Source organism: Castor canadensis, chromosome 14, assembly GCF_047511655.1.
Source record: "Castor canadensis chromosome 14, mCasCan1.hap1v2, whole genome shotgun sequence".
NCBI lineage: Eukaryota > Metazoa > Chordata > Mammalia > Rodentia > Castoridae > Castor > Castor canadensis.
Genome location: NC_133399.1, coordinates 26,778,474 through 26,802,452, shown reverse-complemented (window position 1 = coordinate 26,802,452; position 23,979 = coordinate 26,778,474). Strand labels below are relative to the sequence as shown.

The 23,979-nt window shown below is 50.8% G+C and overlaps 1 protein-coding gene across 3 annotated transcripts in view; it reads right to left on the bottom strand.

Annotated features, from left to right (window-relative positions):
* Positions 1–23,979, bottom strand: part of Olfm2 (olfactomedin 2) — a 67,188-nt gene that overhangs the window by 19,327 nt on the left and 23,882 nt on the right. The window contains exon 2 of one of the 3 annotated variants that reach the window (XM_074054111.1): positions 17,588–17,652. The exons of the other annotated variants lie outside the window; for them this stretch is intronic. The gene's annotated coding sequence lies outside the window, so the exon portion shown is untranslated. The remainder of the gene's footprint in view (positions 1–17,587; positions 17,653–23,979) is intronic. 3 annotated transcript variants of the gene reach the window in all.

Sequence of the window (23,979 nt, the reverse complement as noted above, 5' to 3'; positions counted from 1 at the left end):
GGTCTCGCAAACTATTTGCCTGGGCTGGCTTTGAACCGCAATCCTCTTGATCTCTGCCTCCTGAGTAGCTAGGATTACAGGCGTGAGCCACTGACGCCCAGCAAGTTTACTCTTTTTATAAAACCCACTCTCGGGAACTAACTGGGGTCTGGAGATAACTACATTAATCTCTTCAAAGGTGACACCCCCACCAATGACCTAAATACCTCTCACTATGCTCTGCCTCTTAAAGGTTCCACCACGTCAATACTGGCCTTCAAGTTTCCAGCACGTGAACCCTGAGGGCCACACTCAAACAGGATCCAAACCACACATAGCACGACATAAAAGCTGAGATCACAATGGGCTGGCTTGCTATTGGATGACTGATAGGCACCAGCAGAGACCAAGAACCAATCACAGTGCTTGGCACACAATACGCACCTGGTTGTTTCGCACATTCATCACCAACACAGAACCCGCACTGTTCCAGAACTGTAGCAAATCTCTTGCTGATTATTTTTTTCCTAATAAATTTTTACTTTGAAATAATTTTAGGTTTACAGGAAAAATACACAAATCATACAGGGAGCTCCCTCGTGCCCCTTCCCCACTCTCCCCTGTTAACATCTTATGTAACCACAGTACATCACAACTCAAAATCCACGGTTATCACTAACTACATTCAGATTTTATTCGAATTTCCCGTTTTTCCACTCATGTCTTTTTTCTGGTCCTGGATCCCACGTTGTACTGACTCATCATGTCCCCTTAAGTCTCTTCTGGTCTGTGACAGTCTCTCGGTCTTCTTTTTCATGACCTTGACAGTTTCTAGGACTACTAGTCAGGAATTTTGTAGCTTGTCCCAGTGCCTTTTTTGGAGGCGGGATGTGAGGGCTAGGGCCTCGCACGTGCTCACCAAGCGCTCCACACTAAGCCACGCCCCAAGCCCCTTCTCCTGGCTTTTTGTAGTGCTGAGAATGGAACCCGGTATCTTGCGCATGCTCACTACAAGCTCTACCTCTGAGCCACGCCCCCAGCGCCCTCCCATTGGCTTATTTTGAGCTAGAACCCACCCCCCAGAGTCTGGTGCATGCTCAGTATGCCCTCTACCGCTAGGACCCGGGGTCTGGCGCACGCCCAGTAAGCACTCTACATTAAGCCACGCCCCCAGACCTTCCCACTGGCTTTTTTGTGGAGAGGAACACAGGGCTTCGCGCATGCTCAGTACTAGCTTTACTATTGAGCCACGCCCCCAGGCCCTCCCATTGGCTTTTAAGGTCAGGAACAGGAATGGGGGCGTGGCTCAGTGGTGGAGCACTTGCCTAGCAGGTGGAGGGCCCTGGTTCCACACTCAGCACCCATAAAAAATGGGGGGATGGGCAGGCCCTGAATCCCCTTTTCCCCCAGCCGGAAGCCCACAGTAGCTGCTGCAGAGCCAAGTTCCTGAATGAATGCATCCCCGAATTGCAATCATTTAGTTCTTCATCCTGCTGTTTTGTCGGCATCCCTGCCAGAGGCTAGATCTAGAGAAGTTCACAGAGACATAAAAGCGCTTCTCCCTTCAGAAAGATTTGGTTTTGATCCTTTCTTTGTAGACATCAAGGATTCATTTCTTTAATATTTAGGGGCTTTTGAACCAAAGACAAGCAGCTACATTTGCATCAGAGGGCTCATTTTTCAAGGCAAGGGAGGGAGATCTTTCTCCAGGAAGATGCTGTGTCTTGCCTTCCCAGACCTGTCACTTGATTTCTCTGCTTCTTCCTCCCAGACTTGCGGGGGCCTCTGGCAGGGGGTGGGGGAGCTGGACTGGGGGTTCTGGAATCATCCACTGACCCTGGGGTCCTCTGTGCCACAGCCCAGGGGAGTTTAATGAGAACAACGCCAAGTAGCCGAAGCTGTGGGCTTCAGGAGCTGGTGCAGGAGCCTGGCTGGTGACAGAGAGAAATTGCAGCAGCTCTAGCTCCCATGCCTGCGAATGGTTCCTTATGTGACACAGGGACCAAGAAGCCTGCCTTTGGGTGCACACCGCATGTCCCCTTTGTCACATTAGCTGGTTAAAATTGGGAATTTCCTTTCACCACGCAGGCCTGCAAGTCTGACTTGCTTTTTTTTAGTTCTCAACCCTGGGAGGCCAGGCAAAGGCCTCAAAAAAATGGAAGAAAAATGCCTGCGTGAGGTCATTTCCCTGCCACTGTGGTTGGAAGACACCCGTCCAGGTTTAATCTCTCGCCTGAAGTTTGTCAGAAGTAAAAATGAGCCTGGGTGAGCTTTTTAGACACTTGCCTAGACTTACAGGAATTCAATTTCTAGCCCGGGCATAAATCCGCAGCCATCAGCGCCTGCGGTGGGGGCTGGGCCCGGCCCGTCGGCTGGGGATGGATTTCGGAAATCAATCCGGTAGCGTGTGGAAAAGGTCGTCGTGGGGGAAATTTATCTTTCGTGGCTGGCTGAAGCATTTTGTGCCACTAGCCAGGGACACCCCTGCACAAAATGGAGGTGTTTGATGCGAGCGTTCTGGGCTGGGATTGGAGGGAGGAAAGGAGACTGCAGAGGCTGGACAACCAGGCTCTAGGAGGTGACAGATGAACCTGCCAGTTAATAACTCACCAGGGACAGCCAGTGCCAGCTCTGCCTGGATCCAACCTCCACAGGCTCCTTCCTGCTAGGTCCTATGAGTCCCTTGGGAGTGGCAAGTTCATTTGGGATGACCAGATTTTATCACTTTGGCTGTACCTCTGGATACGCGTTCCAGGGTTTCAAAGACATGAGTCTCCAGTTGACCCTGGAACAGGGTCTTCTGGGTTTAAATCTCAACTCTGCTGTGTGACTTTGGGCTAGTGACTTAACTTTCCTGTGCCTCAGTTTCCCCTGTTGTAACAGGAGGCTAAGAATAGTACTGCTCTTATGAAGTTGTTTATATATTAAAATGGCCTCACCTGCCAGGCATGGTGGTGCCTACCTATACTCGGGAGGTTGAGGTAGGAGAACTGCAAATTCAGGACCAGCCTGGGCTACATAGTAAGACCCTTTGTCAAAAAATGAACAAACAAAAAAAACCAAAACAAAACAAAACAAAAAACCAAGCCAGGTGTGATAACACATGCCTGTAATCCCAGATACTCGGGAGGCAGAGATTGGGAGGACAGTAGTTTGAGGCCAGTTAGGGCAAAAAGTTATCGAGACCCCCACCCCCCACCTCAACAAATAAAGCCAGGCATGGTGGCTTAGGCCCATAATTGAAGCTAATGGGAGGTGTAGGTAGGAGGATCAAAGTCCATGGCTGGCCCTGGCAAGAATACAAGACCCTATCCAAAGAAACAGCTAAAGCAAAAAGGGCTGGGAGTATGGCTCAAGTGATAGCATACCTGCCTGTAAGTTCCAGGCTCTGAGTTCAAACCTCGGTACCACACCCACACACACACCCACACACACACACACACACACACACACACACACACACACACAACAAAACCCAGCTGGGCATGGGGGTACACAACTGTAATCCCAGCTACTTGGGAGGCTGGGGCAGAAGGACCGTAAGTCCAAGGTCAGCCCAGACAAAGTGATCAAAACCTGTGCCAAAAACAATACAAACCAAAGGGCTGGGGGCGTAGCTCAAGTGGCAGACAACCTGCCTAGTTATGTGCAAAGGCCCTGAGTTCAATCCTCAGCATCACAAAAACGAAACAAAACAAAAGAAAACAAGGCTTCACCCATGCAATGTAATATACAAGCAAATGTGATATCATTGCTTGTGGAATAAAAATAAGTGGACAGGGGCTAGCTTGAAGTGCAAAGAGGGAGACCCGGATCGCCTGAGTTTAAACCTGGGCTCTTTGTTACATGGGGTAAGCTATTTACTGTCCCCGAGCCTCAGTTTCCTCATTTGCCAAACAAGGCAAAGGCTGTAGGTGCTGCATTTCAAGGTTGCAGGGAGCTAATACATTCGAAGTGCTTTAAAGTTACAGTTCAGAGCGAGAGCCACAGAAGTGCCCACGGCAGTATTCCTTGGAAAGGCAGTGGGGATAACTGGCTTCTGTGTCCCCAGATTCACAGATGAGCCAGGAAGAATGACAAGTGAAGAGGTGATGATAAAAGGGTGTGACAGGTGCTGTCTGGGGGACGCACGGGAGCCGGGCTGGCTTTGGAGTCTGGGTTTGAGGGTGTAGGGCCCGTATGCTGGAAGAAGCAATAGCTAAGCAGACTGGAGAAATGACTGGGAGTCCATAGGGTGGGGAGGAAAAGAGTCCAGGCAAAGGGGACAGCATGGACAAAAGCTATCTGATTAATTAGATGCATGTTTACTGAGCATCTTCTATGTGCCAGGCTCTAGGGACAGTGCCATCCATGAAACCCTCATCAAAGTTCCATCCTAGTAGGAGGAAAAATGGTGCAAGGAAGGTTCCAAAAGTTGTTCAATGAAGATTTGAAGATCAAACTGGGAGCCTGGGAGGTGAGCTAGAATTTTCTCTTAAATCCAATCTCTCCGCTGCTCCATCTGCTCTGTGCTCCAAGAACCTGATGCCTGTGTTGGAGTCTGTTTAGTTACTATAACAAAATACCTGAGGCTGGTTAACTTACAAAGAAAAGAAGCTTATTTAGCTCATAGTTTTGGAGGCTGAAAGTCTACACCTTCCAGAGTCCCTTGCCCTCCAGCCTCCAGCAAAGTCTGGTCCCTGAGGATAGCCAGAGGAAACAGGAGGCAGAATTGAGAATCCTGGGTACTTAAGTCCCTCATTTCTTTCCTTCTGGGCAGTGGTTTAGCAGCAGTGCCTCAGTTTCTCTCTTGAAGCCAGGGGCTGCTCTCGGTGCCCCCTCTCTTATGGGCTGAACTGTGTCCCTCCCAGATTCATAGGCTGAATTCCCAGCCCCAGCACCTCAAAATGTGACTGTATTTGGAAAGAGGGTTTTTAAACAGGTTACTATATTAAAGCAAGTTCCTTAGGGTGGGAACTAACCCTACAGCACTGGGACTCTTATAAGAGATTAGGGCTGGTGTGTAGTGGTGCATACCTATAATCCCAGCACTTGGGAGGTGGAGGCAGAAGGATAGAGAGTTTGAGGCCAGTTTGGACTTCACAGCTAGACCCTGACTCAAAAAGAAAACAAACAAAAAAGTACAACAAAAAATGATGGATTGAAGCCTGGCACTGGTGGCTTACATCTGTAATCCTAGTTACTACAGAAGCAAGATCAAGAGGATCAAAGTTCGAGGCCAGCCCAGGCAAAAAAGTTCACAAGACCCCCATCTCAACAGAAAAAAATGCTGAGCGTGGTGGCGCATGCCTGTCATCTCGGCAACAGTGGAAAGCATAAAATAGGAGAATTGTGGTCCTGGCTGGCTTGGACAAAGAAAAAAAAAAACAAGACTGGGGCATGGCTTATGATGTAGAGCACCTGACTAGCAAGCCTGAGGCCCCGAGTTCAAATCCCAGTACCACACACACACACACACACACACAAAGGATGGGCTGAGAGCTCACCCTGAGGGGTCAGGAAACCACTAAGTGTTGCAGGAGTTTGCTAGTGTGACAGATGGTGTGGCCTTCAACAGAGACTCGCTTCCCACCATTCTGCAGACCTGAAGTCCAAAACCACAGTGCTGGCAATGCTGGTTCTTTTGTCAGGTATGGGCTTTGAACTCAGGTTCAAACAGTCACATTGTGGGACACTGGGAGTTAAGATTCAACATAGGAATTGTCTTTTTTTTGGGTGGGGGGGTTGGTGGTGCCATTTAGCCCCTCCCGAGTGTGAGCAGAGGACACAGAAAAACCCAGCAGGGCAATGGGGAGGCCAGAGGGGTGACTGACCACTCTTTATAGCTTTCTCTGTCTTTCAAAGCAATGCCTCTCTCAAAGACAGAAAAGAGCTCCAGCTGGGAGGCACATCCTCCTCCTGGCAGGGAGGGGACAGTGCCGGCCACCTGGATCACCCGAGCCCTTTGTTAGAGAGAATGGGCCACTTGAAGGGAAATCGATCCGGGCTGAGCCTGGAGCAGCTGCTCCTGCCCAATGCTGCCCGAGGGAGGCCATGGCCTCTCCCTCCCTTCCCGGAGGAGGACAGGCAGTGCGGTCCCATCCGGGGATTGTTCTGCCACCTGGCAATCAGCATGCATTGTGGCCACCAACACTGGCACCTGTGCCTGCCACCTCCAGCGTCAGCACTGAGCAGAGACACCAGCCCTGCAAGGAATAATTATTATAATCACTGGTGCAGGTGCCAGGCACTGTGCACGCAGGATGCATGCACAAGGGACCTCGAGGTGCCACTTCCTAGTCTAAAAACCTCGGGCAAGTGACTTATGCCTCAGTTTCCCCATCTGTCAAATGGGTCTAACACTAATGCCCACCCCCTAGAGCTATTGGGGAGACGAATGAACCAATGCCTTCATGCAGAACTTAAATTCACACATAGTAAGTACCAGGTAAGGGACAGCGACCGAGGTCACTACCCATTCACCTCCAACAGTGGTGTGAAGGCTCCTCTTTCTTCCGCCTTCAAACTCCCACTGCAGCCTCCCATTGGCTGAACCTGGCAGGAAGTCAGTGAGCAAGGGCACCTGGGAAATGTAGTTTTCAAGGCTCACCTCCCAGAGACAAATAGGGAAGGGCTGGGTGGGACACCAGTAGATGATCAGCCCACGGGACTCAGAGCCCATGTTCTCTCTTTCTCTCTCTAAAGTTGCCTTAATCATTGAACTTTCCACTTAGAGGACATTGGCAGGGGTCAACTGTCCCATTTGGTCTCCACAAGTCATAGGGATGATGCTGGAGCCTTCTTGTGCAGTTAAAGCTAAGCTGAAAAGTCACCTTCTCAGGGAAGCCTTCCTTGATTGATTTCTAAAGCGGCCCTCTCAGTCCTCATCTCCCTGTCTGGCACTTGTCACAATGGAAGCCATCTTACTACAGTTGTTGGCTAAAGTAGTGGGTGACCCATGCTATGGTTTGGATGTGGTCTGTCCTCCAGGAGTTCATGTGAATTGGAAGCTTGGTTCCCAGTGTGGTGATATCAGGAGGTGGTGGGACCTTTAGGAGGTGGGGCTAGGGAGAGGTTACTGGGGTAAGGGATAAGAGAATTCTTGGGAGGGGACCCCTGGCTGGTTCTTTCCAGAAGGTAAGCTCTCCCTCTTGCATGGATTTCTGCCATGTGAGCCCACCTGCCTTACCAGAGCTGAGCTGGTACCCGTGTCATGCCCTTGGACCTCCAGCACTGTGAGCTAAACAAACTTATTTTCTTTATAAAGTCACCAGCCTTGGGGATTTCATTATAGTAACAAAAAACACACTAATGCAATACAACAGGAGAGAAGTGTACAAAGTCAAGAACCTCCTATCTCTCAGGCACTTCCATATTTCCAATGCCTAAAACAGCAGTTAGCACATAGTAGGTGGCCAACAAATGTTGGTACCGGTTTCCCAAAAACCTCCAGGCAATGTTGCTTGCTTTCTTCATTAGGAGCTCAAAGGCTGTAAAATGCTGGTGTTTCTACTCTGCTCTCCTGCCATGTACTCCAGAGCTCCCTCCCCAAATAACATACCTCCTTCAAGGCCCAGAGTAAAACATCACCACCTTCAGGAAGCCTTCTCCACCCACAAAGACAAGTGGTTAGGCTCACTTTGTGTATGTATGTGTGTATGTCCAAAGTTCCTTGCTTCCCCAACACATACATAGGGTTTTTGTTTGTTTGTCTGTTTGTTTTTTGGTACTGGGGTTTGAACTCAGGGCTACACCTTGAGCCACTTCACCAGCCCTTTTCTGTGATGGTTTTTCTCAAGATAGGGTCTTGCAAAAATATTGCCTGGGCTGGCTTTGAACAGCAGTCTTCCTGATCTCTGCCTCCTGTAGGATTACAGGTGTGACCCACGGCACTCAGCGGGTTCTTACATTTTATTTTTTTCCTTGGCTGGGAATGTAGCCTGTGAGCACCAAAAGGGCAGGTGAGTCCTTCCTTCCTTCCTCCCTTTCCTCCTCCCCTCCTTCCTTCTTTCTTTCTCTCCTCCTGCTTCTTTCTGCAGTGCTGGGTGGAACCCAGGGCCTCACACATGCTAGGCAAGCCCTCCACCACTGAGCTGAACCTCCAGCCCCATTCTTCCTCCTTGTGCAGCCCCAGGGCCAGGAGAGAGCAGGCACCAGTATTAGTGAATGAACTAATGGATGCCTCTTGTCCTTCCCAAGTTTCCCCTGTGACCTCTTTCTACCCCCCCACCCCCATCCTGTCAGCTCTCTTTTCTTCCTCTCCTTCCCAAGATGGACACAGGGCTTTGGGTGTTGAAGGAGCCACAGGATCCGAGGCAATTGAGTATAACCCCGAAGCACACCCCCCCAGAGCCTGACGACTTGAGTTCAAATCCTGCCTCCTCTACTTTCTAGCTGGGTGACCTTGGGCAAGTGGGTTAATCTCTCTGTGCTTCACTATTCCCATCTGCAAAGTAGGAGTAACAGCAATGCCTCCCCTTTGGCTATTCTGAGCCTCATGGCTCCCTTTAGCAATTCCCAGGCAAAATCTGCAGGCAGGGGCTGAGCCCCTGGCAGTTAATAAACCCGGAAGGACCTCAGCTGCATCAGTGGTCATCGGTGCCAAATGGGCCCAATTTTCACCCCGAGGGAGCCAAGGGCAGGTGCTGCTGTCACATCCACACTGTAAATGGCACCGAGCTTGGCGCTCCCATGACCCTTTTCATGGGGGTGCAGGAGCTGCTCTCGGGGTTCTCCCTGCACCTCAGCCTCCCAGCACAGAGGGTCGCTGCTGGGACCTCTGGATCCCTGCACTTGCCCTCCAGGAGCCACCACACCCTGGGGTGCCTGGGAGGCGTTCCCCACCCCCAGGGGGAGCCAGTGACTGACACATGAGTACAAAGCCCACGCCATCTCAGAATGGATTAGGACAAAGTAAAAGCTTGAGCTGTCACCAAGACACATAAGACCAGGTAGGATCTGCCCTGTCGCCTTCCTCCCACTTTCTCCTGCGCTCATTCTGTTCCACCTCCGCTGTTCCTTCTCATCCTCTTCGCACTGGCTGTTCCTTGCCCCGGACTGTCCTTCAACGCCCTTCAAATCCTCACTCAAATGCCATGGATCCTGCCAGTGGGCTCTACAGGGACCCAGCACGCCCCATGCCTTCCCCACTCTCAGATCCCCACATTCCACACATACCCCATGCATTCATTTTGCAAACTCTCTTTTTCTCCTCCAGAATGTCAGGCAGACTTTTCTTTTTATTCTTTCTTTCTTTCTTTTTTTTTTGTCTCAAAATTGCTCTGGAGCCCAGGCTGGCCTGGAACTCATGATCCTCCTGGTTCTTCCTCCTAAGTGCCGGGGTTACATTCATCCACCACCACACCTGGCTTAGACAGACAGAGGTTTAAAACCTGTTATTTTATTTATTTATTTTTCTTTTCGCTCCCGTGCTACCTGGCTGAGAATAGAGCACCTTGCACACGACAGGCACTTGGACTCCATTTGCTTTTTGTTATGTATGTATGTATACATCTCATCATTTTGAATACTGGGGATGGAACCCAGGGCCTTGCCAAGTGCTTACCACCAAGCTGCACCCCCAGGCCTGTCTGTATTTTGTAAAAATCTGCACAGACACCACATGAAATGGACCCTTTGCACGCCCCTTATGCAGAAGGGGAAACTGAGGCCCAGAGAAGGAAAGCACCTGGCTTGGGCCAGGGCTCAGGAAGGGTCCTCACGAGCTGTGGCTGGGGCTTCTGTGCCCAGGTGTGCATGCTGGTCTGAGCATGAGGTTGCATCTGCCCAAGGTGGCCGGGTCACACTCAGGTCCCTCTGCATGGTGGTGGCGGTGGCGGTGTGTGTGCGCGGAAGGGAGGTGGGAGCCAGAGCCTGGCAGGTGTGAAAGTGTCTCTAGCTTGGCTGCGTGAATGTGTGCGTGTGTCCACGAACCTGGAGATGCAAAATTGTGCGTCAGCAGTGAGGCTCTGCGTGTGCATGTGTGCGTGTGCAAGTGTGTATACACGCGGGGGGGGTCGGCTCTGGGAGGCTGGGATGGGGCTGGAGTTGAACTTGAAGGAGTCAGTGGGGGAGAGAAGAGCCCCCACCTCCATAGCCTGTTATTTATAGATGGATCCTGGTTCATAAATTCCAAATGTTTTTTTTTTTTTTTTTTTTATCTCCCTCACTGCCAGGCCCTCATAAATATTCATGAGTTTCCTGCCTTGGAATACTTGAGTAGTCAGAGGGAGGAGCAGGGCTGGCTGGGGAGGGGAAGGAGAGGGTCCCTAGAGGCACTGGGAGCGGGGCGGGTGGGGGCCGGGGTCCCCTGGTTTGCTCCCCCCACCCCCAGATTCCCCCACCCCAGGCCGCCCTGGCAGGATGGGCAGGTTCGCAGGCAGCACTGAGATGTCCTCACAGTATTGGTACAGTCTCCAGTGTCTGTGGAAAAATACCGCCCACGCCGGGGCAGAGGAGGTGTCGCTGCGGCTTTCTCAGCTCCTGCTCTGGGTGGGAAAGGCGTCACCCTGGGACCCCCAGCTCAGGAGGGGCGGGAGGCCGCTCTGATGTGCCATGAAATAAGGGGTCTGAGAGGCAAACCAGGAGGAAGTCATGTGTGGCCTCCTGCCTCATCTCACAGACAGGAACGCATCGTAAAGACTGGCTCTTCTTTGGTGATGCTGGGGTTTGAACTCAGGGCCTTGCACTTGCTAGGCAGGTGTTCTACCACTTCAGCCACTCCACCAGCCCTTTTTCCTTTAGTTATTTTTCAGATGGGGTCTTGTATTTTTACCCAGGGCTGGCCTCAAACCTCAATTCCCCTACTTCTGCCTCCTGTGTAGCTGGGATTACAGGTGTTTGCTACCAAGCCTAGTCTGTTTTTGAGAAGGGTCTTGCTAACTTTTGCCTGGGCTGCCTCAATTGGTGATCCTTCCATCATCACCTCCTGAGTTGCTGGGATTACAGGCGTGAGCTGCCGTGCCTGGTCCCTCCAGTTCCTTTCTCTTAGGCACATGATTGGACTGTACTTCCCCAGTGTGACCATGTGGGAGTGGAAGGAACTTCCAGGAGAAAGCTTTAAGAGTCAAACTTAAGAGCCACATTCTTGTGTTAGCAATTGCAGACGTGCTTGTTGACATGAAGCACATCTATCAGTGAGGGTCCCTAAGTGACCAGACTAGGCAGAGACCCCCTGCCAGCCCTCATGTAGCAGGAACCAAAGCTCATTTGACTGCACTGTCCTAATGGGAGCTGGGGGCTGTTTTGTTACACAGCATTAGCCTAGCCGATGCTGACTGCACAGGTTCTGTGAGTGTGTGAGACTGATGTGTGGGATTGCCTGTGTCTGTGAGCAGGAGCGAGTAACTGTTACCTGCGTGAATGTCAGGGAGTATATGACTTATGCAGATGACAGAATACAGTAGGGACTGAGTAAGATGCACAGTGCAGGCTGTGTACCAGTGGCACAATTCGAGGGCTACCATTCTGGGACATCAGGACCCCAAAGGCACAGCAAGACCCGGATGTGATCTGTGCGTGAGTATGTGCGGTTTGCGTGTCGATGTGCATGGTGTGCGGAGGGCACAGCTGTGGTTTTGGGACCTGCACATGGATTGGTGTGTTAGTCACTTTTTGCCACTGTGACAGATACTTGAGGAAATACCTTAAAGGAGGAAAGAGTATTTCAGTTTACCATTTCAGAGGTTTCAGTCCATGGTTGCTTGGCCCCCACTGCTTTTAAAAAAAATATTTTGGAGGTACTGGGATTTGAACTCAGGGCCCACACCTTGAGCCACTCCAGCAGCCCTTATTTGTGATGGGTTTTTTTCAAGATAGGGTCTCATGAACTATCTGCTGGGGCTGGCTTCGAACCACGATCTTCCTGATCGCTGCCTCCTGAGTGGCTAGGATTACAGGCGTGAGCCACCAGTGCTCAGCTGTTGCTTTGAGCCTGAGATGAGGCCAAACATCATGGTGGCGGGAGGCTGTGGCAGAGAGCAGCGGTCAGGAAGCAGAGGGGGGGGTGGGGGAAGGGGTCAGGCTCCCACATCCTATCAGGCCATTCAGCTATGAACGCATCATTGATGAGGTTAGTGCCTCTCAGGGGACATTTTATATCCAAAACACAAGTGGTGTGTGTGTGTGTGTGTGTGTGTGTGCAAACAGATCTGCTGTGGTGTGTGAATCTCTGTGTGGGATGATCTGGGTGGCATGGGGACGGACCTCACTCAAACCTGGGTGACAGTAATCACAGGCAAGGGGAGGAGGGACAGCCACCCTGGGCACTGTCATCCCCTGACTCAACTGGGTATATGTCCAGGCTCATGGGTCTGAGCTGGCTCCAACTCAGGTCCTAGGATGACCCCTCATTGAAAAATTAAATTTGCTTCTGACCAGTCCTGGCACATTCCAAGTCATTTGCAATGGGCACCAATCCCAGAGGCTCTCAAAAGTTTGGGTGAAGTGAGTGCAGCACCAGTGGCTCACGTCTGTAATCCTAGCTAATCAGGAGGCAGAGATCAAGAGGATCACAGTTTGAGGCCAGCCCAGGGAAATAGTTCATGAGATCCAGTCTCAAAAAACCCATCACAAAAAAGGGCTGGTGGAGTGGCTCAAGGTGTAGGCCCTGAGTTCAAACCCCAGCACCGCAAAAAAAAAAAAAGTAAACTCATTTCCTGGTTCTGTTCACATAGGTTCTTCTCTGATGGAGATCAGGAGGTGAGGTTAGCCCTGGTCTGTCTGAAGACTTGGGTTCGACTCTAGCCGAGGATCTGGGTTTGGCCTTGTCTAGTTCAAGTCCAAATCCAAGTCCTAGGCAGACCTATCCAGTCAGACCTATCCAATATCTCCTAGGCTTGTCTTTGGTCTATTCCTAGACCCAAGTTCAGCCCCAAGCTCAGCCCTTGTCTCTGCAGGGCTCGGCCTTGACCTTGACAAAGAGCCAACCATGGAGGATCTGAAGACCTCAGGGGTGTGTTTGTGTTCGGTCCCCAGGGCTTGAATTTACCCGCCATTTGGGACCTGAGCGGCTCCTGTCCTGTCTTGCCAGTACCTGGGTCCACCTTGCCCTGGCTGGACTTCGAGAACCACAGCTGAGCAGTCCTGTTCCAAAGAACCCCGTCTCTCATGGAGCCCTTCCCCCAAATGCTCAGGGCCTTTGTGACAAACACCCGCCTCAAATGATTGGTGTGTCCTCGGATTAATGAGGATAAAGACATTTTATTTTCCCAATGCCATTATCTGAAATTCATTAAAGTGAATTTTATGGGTCTTTTGAAGTAGTATTATGGCAAGGCTTTCTTCATGATCTACTTATTACATATGGCATTAGTCTTCATGAGCTGGGGGGTGGGGCTCAGTGGTGGAGCTCTTGCCTAGCACATGTGCAAAGTCCTGGGTTCCATCCCCAGCATCATCAAAAAAATAAAAGAAAAATGAAAAGAATTGAAGACTTTAGCCAGCCATAACGGCGCACGCCTGTAATCTCAGCTCTCAGGAGGCTCAAGCAGGAGGATGGAGAATTCGAGGCCAGCCGGGGCTACTTAGTGACACCCTGTCTCAAAAAAACAAGACTTGGGGGCCTTTAAGAGAATCCGTCATGGGTTTTCGTAGACACCAGGATTGGGCAGTCCTCCACCTAAGCTGTCCCCAGGCTCAGATGCCAAATCTCACACCAGGATTTCAGGTCGGAGTACTGCAGACAGGCTGGGAGGGACAAAGCCCAGGTGCTGTCACAGGGCAGAACATGCTAAACAGAAAGACTCAAAACCATCGCTCTCCTCCAACCTTCCCCAGCTTCATCTCCAAACCTTCCAGAGGCAATGAAATGAGCTAGGCACGGTGGCGCATGCCTGTAATCCCACCTACTCGGGAGGCAGAGGGAGGATGATCACAGCCCAAGGCCAGTTGGGCAAAAGCTTCAGACCCTATTTGAAAAACAAACTAAAGGAATGGGGAGAGACGTGTGTGTGGCTCACATGGTAGAGCATTTGCCTAGAGAGAGCTAGGCCCTGAGTTCAAGCCTCATGGTGCCAAAGAACCAAAAAAACCATAAAATAGAATGCCCCTTCTCTCAAGTCACAATTTACCAACTTTTGCTCAACCTGGCGCCTCCCGCTTTTACAATGGAGGAATGCCCCTCCTCCTACAGTTCATGGGGTCATTCTTGTTTGATCCCTTCTGCCTTCTTGGGAATCTCATACAAACTCTCTTGTCTTTATCCTGCCTGTTCAAACACACTTTCTCAAGCAGAACTTTCTCTTGTTTTTGTTTTTGTTTGCTTGGGTTTTTCCCCCTTTATTTACTTATTAGCATATTATAGTTGTAACAGGGGTACGTTAGGACACTGACAAAAGTACTTACAATATATGTTCGAGTCACCACCCCCCACCTTTCTCCCTATCCCCCACCCTCCTTTTTAGGTTTCCTTCCTCCCTCCCTCCCTCCCTGTCTCCCTTCCTTCCAGGGTACTGGGATCTGAGCTCAGGCCTTCATGCTTGCTATCATGTTCGGTAGGCAGGTGCTCTACCACTTGAACCAATCTGCCAGGCCCGTATTCTCTCTCTCTTTCTCTCTCTATTTATTTATTGTTGTTATGGGGTACAATGTCTCTTTCTTGATGCATTTCCTTTCCTTGGCTTCCATAACACCTGTGATTTGGGAATGTCTCCTGAATTTGTGAGCGGGAAACATAACCCCCAGTGTCCCCAAATTAATTGGGAGGGGGGATGGTGCCCATAAGACTTGAGTAGGCCAGGAGAGCTCTGTCCTAACGATTGGATGAATCTCTTCATGGATTAATGGGTCATCCAGGAATTGGCTCTGTTACAAACGTACGTGCTGTCTGCTTAGCTCACTGCCTGACCATGGCATGCCCTCCACCATGAGTCTCTCACCAGATGCTGGGCACATGCCTGCACCATGCATCTCTGGAACTTCCCAGCCTCCAGAGTCCTGAGCTAAATAAACCTTCATGCTTAATAAATCACCCAGCCTGTGGAACTTAGTGGTAGCAACAGCACACAGACTGAGACGCACAGTTACACGGTTCCCTCCTACCTCACTGTACCTCCTTTATGTCCTCCACCTGACCACTAATGCCTCTTCAGGCTAAGGTTTCTCAACCTCAGTACTATTACTACTTGGGACCAAATAACTCAATGCTGTGCACAATAGGATGTTGAGAAGTATCCCTGACTTATATCCACTAGACGCCAGGGGTGGACACTAATGTCACCCCTCCAGATGTGACCACGAAATGTCTCCAGGGCAACTGTCCCAAGGGTAAAATAACCCTCTGGTTGGGAACCACTGCTCTAGCCTTGGCCTTGGCCTCTCTCTCTACTCCTTTCTTTTTCCAACGATTCTCAGCCAGCCACACACATGTATGTCCTTGGAACACACCTGTTCACCTGACTCCGGGTCTGTCCCCCACCAGATGAGAGGGTTTCATTCCCAACACTCAATGTGAAATCCGAATCTCTGCCCTTCAGTGCAGTTCTGGTCTAACTGTCTCTGTATTCATCCCCATCCTGCAGGTCAATGGGTCAGACCCCCCAGGCGCCCCCTCATCCCCACGAAGTCTGCCTGACTTTAACTCCTAGGTCCCCTTAGAGCTCACATGTGGTTCTGCATCTCTATCACCACTCAACCCAATGGTCCAACTCATCTTCGCGATTCAGAAGGTCCATCTGGTCTACCTCAAGTCAGCCTTATTCTGTGCACAAGGGAGATTCAGGGAACTTTTTTTGGGGAGGAGGGTGGGACTGGGATTTGAACTCAAGTCTTAGCAAAGCAGGCACTCCACCACTTGAGCCACACCTCCAGTCCATTTTGCTCTGGTTGTTTTGGAGATGGGGTGTCAAGAAGTAATTGCCAAGGTTGGCCTCGAACTGCGAGCCTCCCGATTTTAGCCTCAAGTAGTTAGGATTACAGGCATTAGGATTACAGGTATGAGCCATGGAGCCTGGTTCTCAGGGAACTTTTATAAGGCACATGTGACCACACCATCCCCATGGGTGGATTCCTTTATTCTTAGGACACAGACAAAACTTCTCAACATGGCCATATGACCTCTGGGTGTGTGCTGTACAATCCCCTCTCCTTTCATCCCGAATCAAGTTCCCACTCCAAGGTCTTCTTCAGTCTCTCATACTAAAGACTTCTCACCCCAGGGCCTTTGCCTATGACATTCCCTCTGCCCAGAGCACCCTCTTCTCTTTGCATCAAGACCTCAGCTCTTCCTTCTTTGAACTTTCCAGATTGGATCAAATTTCCTTATTTGAGGTTCCTATAGTGCTGGTGGAGTGGCTCAAGTGACAGAGCACCTATCTAGCAAGTGCAAGTCCCCGAGTTCAAGCTCCAGCACCACCCAAAAAAAAAAAACTCTTATAGCACCAAGGAATTTGTTCTCCAAGATGTCATCAGAGTTGTTATTTATATTTATTTGTGAATCTATGATCAGTACCTGTCTTCCTATTTCTCAGAAACTGCCATGCGCCCCCGTCTGTTTGACTCACCATCTTGTCTCCCGTGATGAGTTCATAAGAAATCCTCAAAAATACCTGTTGAATAAATGCATGGATGGATCAATGGCCCCATGGTGTTCAAGATCAAGTTTGAGTGACTTGGCCTGGCATGGAGGGTCTCCCTGACCTCAGTGGCCAAGCTCTCAGGCTTGGTAAGGGTCAAAGCAAAGACTGAGGGCATAAGACACCAACTGGAGAATCATAACTCAACAGAAGCAAGGGTGACCAGGATAATTTAGCTCCCCCAACAGGGAGCATAAAACCTTGGAGAAGCTGGGAGTGGGGGTTCATTTCTGTAATCCCTGCACTTAAGAGGCCAAGGCAGGAAGATTGTGAGTCTGAGCTCAGCGGTGTGCACCTGTCATCCTAGCTACATGAGAAGTATAAATAGGTGGACTGTGGTCCAAGCTGGCCCAGGAGTAAATGTGACAATCTATTCATAAAATACATATAACAAAAAGGGCTGGAGGTGTGGCTAAGTGGTAGCGCTCCTGCCTAGCAAGCATGAGGCCCTGAGTTCAAACCCCAGCACTGCCAAAAACCCCTCAATTCCATAAGAGCAATGCTTGTCTGTCCCATCTACCTGGCACATAGATTCCTGGTTAAGTATTTGTTAACTGAATTGATGAATGATGGACGGAAGACTGAATCAGTGATGGGTGGAGCCCCAGGGGTTGGGTTTTGTGACATGCCCTGTGTGTTTCCCTATCCCATTGGGACACCTGTGTTAATTAATTTTCCATCGTGGTGACAGCATACCTGAGAAAATCAACTTAAAGGAGGAGAGGCTTCATTTGGCTCGTGATGTCAGGGGTTTTAGGCCATGGTCACTTGGCCCTGTCGTTTTGGGGCCTGTGGTGAGGCAGAACGCCCTGAAGAGGTGTGCAAAGTTGCTCACCTCGTGGTGGCCGGGGTGGGGGCACTCCCTCCAGCTCCACCTTCTCCCAAGAGCCATGAAGCTCTGAACCCATCAGTGCACTAATCCATGGATGAGGTCAGAGCCCTCAAGATCTACTCACCTCCCAAGGACCCACTTCTGAGCACCAGGGCAATGAGGACCAAGCCTTCAACACAGGACCCTGTGGGGGACATTTTACATCCAAACCACAGCACCCACTCACCCGCCGCTGTCAGGAGGCGAAGAGAATGGAGAGGTGTCAGGGAAGAGCCATCTGGTAGAGGGGCCCTAGGGAGGAGAGGTGGGGGATGGTGTTAAAGGCGTTAAAACTGGAACAGAAGTGGGGCGCAGTGACTCACACCTGTAATCCTAACTACTTGGGAGGCTGAGAGCAGGAGGATTGCGGTTCCAGACAAATCCAGGCAAACAGTTCCTGAGACCCCATCTGTAAAATAACCACAGCAAAATGGACTGGAGGTGTGGCTCAAGCAGTAGAGCGCCTGCTTCGAGAGCATGAAACCCTGAATTCAAACCCCAGTTCCACCAAATAAACAAAATAAAAAACACCTGGAACAGCTGGGAAACTGATGAAGCCAGGGGCTGGAGGGACATCCCAGTGATGCAGGATGGGAAGGGGAGAGGTCAGACAGACACAGAGGACCACAACTCCTCCGAGATTCAGGGAGCATACTCGTGACTGGTGGCAACAAGGCCTGTCCTCTACGCTAACGACGGCCTCTAACTCACACCTGGTCCTTCCTTATACCAGGGGCCTTTCTGATCATCAGCCCCCAAATTAGCCCCAAGGAGAGAGGGGTGTCAAATGGAGGAGAATCACCCAAGAAGACCAGACGAGGCGAGGCTCAGAGCTCTGTATCCCTGGATGGCATCATTGAGCCCAAACACCCACTTTTTTGTGGTACTGAGGATCTGAAGCCCAGTCCTGCCCTTCCATAGGCAAGTGCTCTACCACTTGAGTCCCAGCCTTCTTGGATTTGAGGGCTCACTTTGCCAGAAGTTCAAGAGGGCTCTGGAAATGTGGTCACTCTTGTCCCCAGATGGTAGTGTGTACATATTAGGATACCAGGGTTCTGTGACTACCTTCAAACACCCAAGTTTATCAGCTGGCAGCTGTGTGTCTGTGTCTGGGACACTTCTGGAACGCATGCTCACTTCTGTGAGGAACCACGTAGATATGTGTGCATTAGTGTAATTCCATGCAAATGGCTGTGTGTGTGTGTCAGAGGACAAGTACAAAGATGCCCTATTCACATGCAAGACATTTAGCCAGGCTAGGTGGCTCATGCCTATAATCCCAGCTAATCTGGAGACAGCGGAGATGGGGAGGATTGCAGATAGGAGGCCAGCCCCCTGCAAAAAGTGAGGGAGATCTCCATCTCAACAAATGCACTGGGCTTGGTGGTGTGCTGTTGTATAATTCCAGCTACGAGGGAGCTGGAGATTGGGATGATTTCAAGGAGAAGCCAGACAGGCAAAAAAGTCACTGAGACCCCATCTCAGCCAATAAGCCAGACATGGTGTTATGTGCCTGTTATCCCAGCTTCAGTGGAGGACATAGGTAGAAAGATGATGGTCTGAGACTGGTCCTGGGCATAAATGCTCTGAAAAATGACTAAAGCAAAAAAAAAAAGGCCAGGTGCTCATGCCCCACGCCTGTAATCCCAGCTACTCAGGAGGCAGAGATCAGAAGGATCAATGTTCGAAGCCAGCCTGGGCAAACAGTTCACGAGGCCCTATCTCAAAAAACCATCACGAAAAAAGGCTGGTGGAGTGAATGAAGGTGTAGCCCTGAGTTTAGACCCCAGTATCACAAAAGAAAAAAAAAAAAAGAAAAGAAACCAAACCATTGTAACTCAGGGTTACTCTGCATACAATTCAAAAGCTCCCAAGTTGATCTGGGTAAGAAGTCTGTCTGTCTGCACGCCAAGTTTATCTGAGTCAGTCTGCCTCTCTCCTGGACCGTTACCTGTCCACATGACACTTTCTAACCATGTTCCTACACGCACAGAGTTGCTCGCAATGGGGCCTTGTGCCCATCACACAGGGAATGCCTCTCTGTGAAAAAGCAGGGCACTCCCTCCATGTGCTCATCTGGATCGTCGTGCATATGCTGTGCCCACCCAGGAGCCACAGACGTGCTACGTATCTGAGTTTGTCCAAGCACAGCCAGGTCCTTCACGTGCAATCCTCTCCGTCCACTTGTACCACCTGCCTTATCTGCGAGCAGCCCTGCTCGTCCCAGCAGGAAACGACATCTGTGTACATCCTGTCGAGTGCCCTCCTGGTTCCCCAGCCTCCTCATGAGCACTGCAGTCAGTCCTGAAAGCTCCCTGCAGAATTTGTGCTCTGCTAATAAGCCTGGTGTCCTGCCGAGGTCACAAGGGCTAATGGAGCCAGCCTTGGCCACCGGGGTCGGGGAACCCTGCACTTCTGGAACAGGCAGAGAAGGCACTCAAAAGAGTGATCAAATTCCTCTCTCTTCTCACTGCACCAAATGTCCCAGCCAGTGTCTGTGTGCAGGGTGAAGTCACATTCCAGGGCAGGCTGATGACCCCAGCACAACCCTGGAATTTGGGGACATTACACTCAGGGCTGCGTTACCATCTTTTTTTTTTTTTTTTATGGTAGGACTGGGATTTGAATTCAGGGCTTCACACTTGCAAAACAGGTACTTGGAAAAACAAGCACTCTACTGCCTGAGCCACACCTCCAGTCCATTTTGCTCTGGTTATTTTAGAAATGGAGTCTTGCGAACTATTTGCCCAGGCTGGTCTCGAACCATGATTCTCCTGATCTCAGCCTCCCAAGTAGCCAGGAGTACAGGTCTGAGCCACCAGCTCCATCTTTCCAATAAAGACTGACTTCTGTGACTTTTAGTCATACCTTCGATGGCCTCGATCCTACACTGAAGCTTCATAACTAGAAAGTATAATTCAGATGTGCCATTTTCCCTCTGCACTGGGAGCTCCTTGGGGTGGGGTGCAAAGGGGCAGGCACAGGCAGGACTAAGTGACCCTATGGTGTCTGACAGGAGGATGGCCATGGATAAAGAGGGGACCCTGAAGTCATGCCATAAAAGAAAGAAGGGCAAATGGTACATCGACAAGTTCTGTTGGGTGCAGTGGTGCACACCTGTAATCTCAGCCCTCGGGAGACTGAGGCAGGAGGATTGCAAATTCAAGACCAGACTGGTCTACATAATGAGACCCTGACTCATCAAATTAAAAACACTTAATGAAAAAAAGAGCTGGAACTCCACGTCTTGACACACCAGTGTTGAAGGGTCTGGGGAAGATTCGCGGTGTGTGGCTTGGGGCCCTTCACTGGATCTGCCGTTGATGTAGATGCTGTGACATAACTGCCGTCCTTGCCAGGGGACCCTGCTGAGACACACCTTGCCATGCCCTTGAGGACAGAGGCTCCACCTGCAGGCTTGGGAATTTGCAGTGTGGCACAGCAGTTACGCCGTGACAGGCCCTGGCACGTGCCCAGGCTCAGACGTGCTCCACAGAGGCTGGCACACCTGGCCACGCTCAGACACTGCGCACACGAGTGACACACGCTGCCCCACTTGGACATGTCCCATGGGCTCACACGTGCTGGGTGGCAGCATATCTGCCACCCCCTGCCACCCAAGGCAGGGCTCCATCAGACCGGGGGTGAGGGGTGGTGTCAGGCAGGTGGCCAGCTTCTGCCTGAATCTGCACGTCTGGGCCACCTTGTCCCTCCGGATGGATTGCTGGGGCCACAGAGAGCAGACGGTGATGAATTAAACATCCAGCCGGCCTCCATCCAGTCACTGGCCTGGTCCCTCCGGGGAGGCTGTGGGGACCGCGGGGTGGGGGAGAGGGCAGGAGAAGTGGCTCACTTAATTAATTAGTCCTAATTGAGATATCTTTGCAAATATCCCTTTATTGAAGGACATGATTCCATCCGTTTCCTGGGAATTTGTCACTTCTGTTTGTCTGCAGCCTGGAGTGTGGCAGACAGGACAAGAAAAGAAAACGGGCTCTAAGAGGGCCGTGGCTCAGATACTGACACTGGCGCCAAGGGACAGGCAAGAGGGCTCAGAGATACTGCAGAGAGCTGAGTGGAGAGACAGAGAGACACGCAAGTGACAGGCCCTGGGGACGGGGCACAGAGAAGGCAGAGCAGAGGTGGTGGAGAGGGGGCTCCAGGCAGAAAAACTTCGCAAGAGGAAAGGCCAGAAGTAGGGACAGATGGCCTTGTGGCTGGGCAGACAAATCTCCCTCTGCCTTTTCCCGCCTGGCTCATCCGCCTGGCCGCCCGCCCACAGCAGCGACAATGTCGCCTGATTCCTCTTTGGCCCGCACTGCCCTCCCCCCGTCACTCCCGCAATCATCTCCCTTGTTCAAAATGAGCTCCTACAGCTGCAGCCAGACGGCTGTCCCATCTTGGAGCCTGGGCCTGGTGGCTGGGTCCTAGAGGGACGCCCTCCAGGGTGGCCAAGGGAATGGCAGAGGAGAGCTTGGCCAGCCACCTCCCATCAGCCTCAGGCTCCCATTGGCAGTGTCCCCAGGGGGCCGGACACTCCAGTCCCACTACCAGCTACTGGTCTGATCCTTCTGAATGCCAGAACCAGTCTTAGGTGAAGAGGGGCCTCTTAAGCCTGGGAATCCTAGCCTGTTTCCACTCCAGGCCTCTCCCACTCCCCATTGGCATCCTATAGGAGACAACTCCAGAGAGACAGACACACCCCAGACACAGACAGAGAGATGGACATGAAAGAGATGCAGAGAGATGGAGAGACAGAGACCAGAGACACATGGAGGGAAAGACAGCAATGCACAGATGGTGAGTAGATTCAGAGACCCAGAAAGTGACAGAAAGACATTGAAAAACAGACAGAGATAATCGCCCATAGTCACTCAACAAACATCCATGGAGTATCAACCTGGGCAATATAGATAGACCTCTGCCCAAAGAAAGAAAAGGGAGGGAGAGAGGGAGGGAGGGAAGGAGGGAAGGGGGAGAGAGAGAGAGAGAGAGAAGGAAAGAAAGACGGAAGGAAGGAAGCAGGGAAGGGGGAAGGAGGGAGGGAAAGAAAAAGATCAGGCACGGTTGTACATACTTGTAATCCATGGGAGGCTGAGGCAGGAGGATCACAAAAGTAGACTACATAGCAAGATCCTGTCTCAACTAAAAATAAAATGAAATGAATAAAAAGATCCCTATCTAATGAGGGAGAGATGAGAGGGAGGTCTGTGGAAAAAGTTTAAAAACAAAGAGGCCTCCAGGCTGAGACAAAGGAACACCAATATGGGGCCAAGGCAGCCACAGGCAGACCCTGGACCTATTTCCCCCCCATCAGGTCTGCCTCAGTTTCCCTCCAGCCTGGCCTCTCAGTGGCTGCCTCTTCCCTCCCCCACACAAACACACCCAACCCACACCAAAGTTGCAAAGCCCCTGGGCCTCCCGCAGATGGCTGCTTTCTCCCTCCTCGCCCAGCAAGGCTGGAAGAAAATAGGTTTCAAACTCGCAGTGTAGACAGATTTTCTAACAATTGAATCTATAGAAAAAATAATAGGCAGCCTTGTAATCCTTTCCTGCTCCAAGGCTCCTGTCTTATGACACCCAAGATGAAATCGAATACCTCAGGCCAAATCCCTTTGTGCACTTGGACCTGGCTGAACACTAGGGACACTTAGGCCCCCATCTCAGAACCTTTGTCTGCTTGCAACTTTCACTGTGCCCGCCAGGATGCCCTTCGCCTCTGAGCCTTTGGCCTCACCATTCCTTCTGTCTGAAGGGTCACTGCTCTCCCTTCACTTGCCTGATTCCTTCTAGACTTTAAGACTCAATTTTAAGGGCTGGGCTCAATTTTAGAGCACTTGCCTAGCATGTGCAAGGTCCAGGGTTCCATCCCCAGCACTGGGGAGAAAAAAATAAAAGGCTCAATTTAGGCATTGCCCACCTCCAGGAAAACGACATTGCAGCCAGGCTGGTTTTGTTGGCTCTCCTCTGCCCCCACAACGTTCCAGAAATATCCTGTCACCACACCATGGCACGTCACAAGTACAGCTGATGAGGCTGAGGGCAACCGAAGTAGAGAGACTTTATTCATTGTTTTCTGTGGCGTTGGAGATGGAACCCAGAGCCTTGCGCATGCTATACACGTGTGCTCTGTCACACCCACATCCCTTATTTGTCTTTCGAGCCTATATTCTAGAATGCTCTCCACTACAAAGTAGGGGCTCAGCCCATGTTTTCTCACAGGGTGTTTGAGCACCCCTGCCTGTGCCAGCTGCAGAGATTACAGGTGTGACCCACCATGCCTGGCTCTGAGTAAGGTTCAGTTCCTCCCCTGCTCAGAACGCCTTACATAGCATCCCATCTGTTCTGTGTATTCATTTAGTAGGTGCTTATTAAACACCTACTATGTGCTGGTACTGAGGCTAACACAGTCAACAAACTATTTTTTTTTAAATTCCCTGCTCTTATGGACAGGATATTATATAGTACAAAGAATCAGAGAAGATACTTTTTGGTTTTTGTTTTCTTGCATCAGGGTCTCTCTCTGTCTCTCTTTTTAGTGGTACTGAGGTTTGAACTCAGGGCCTCATGCTTGCTAGG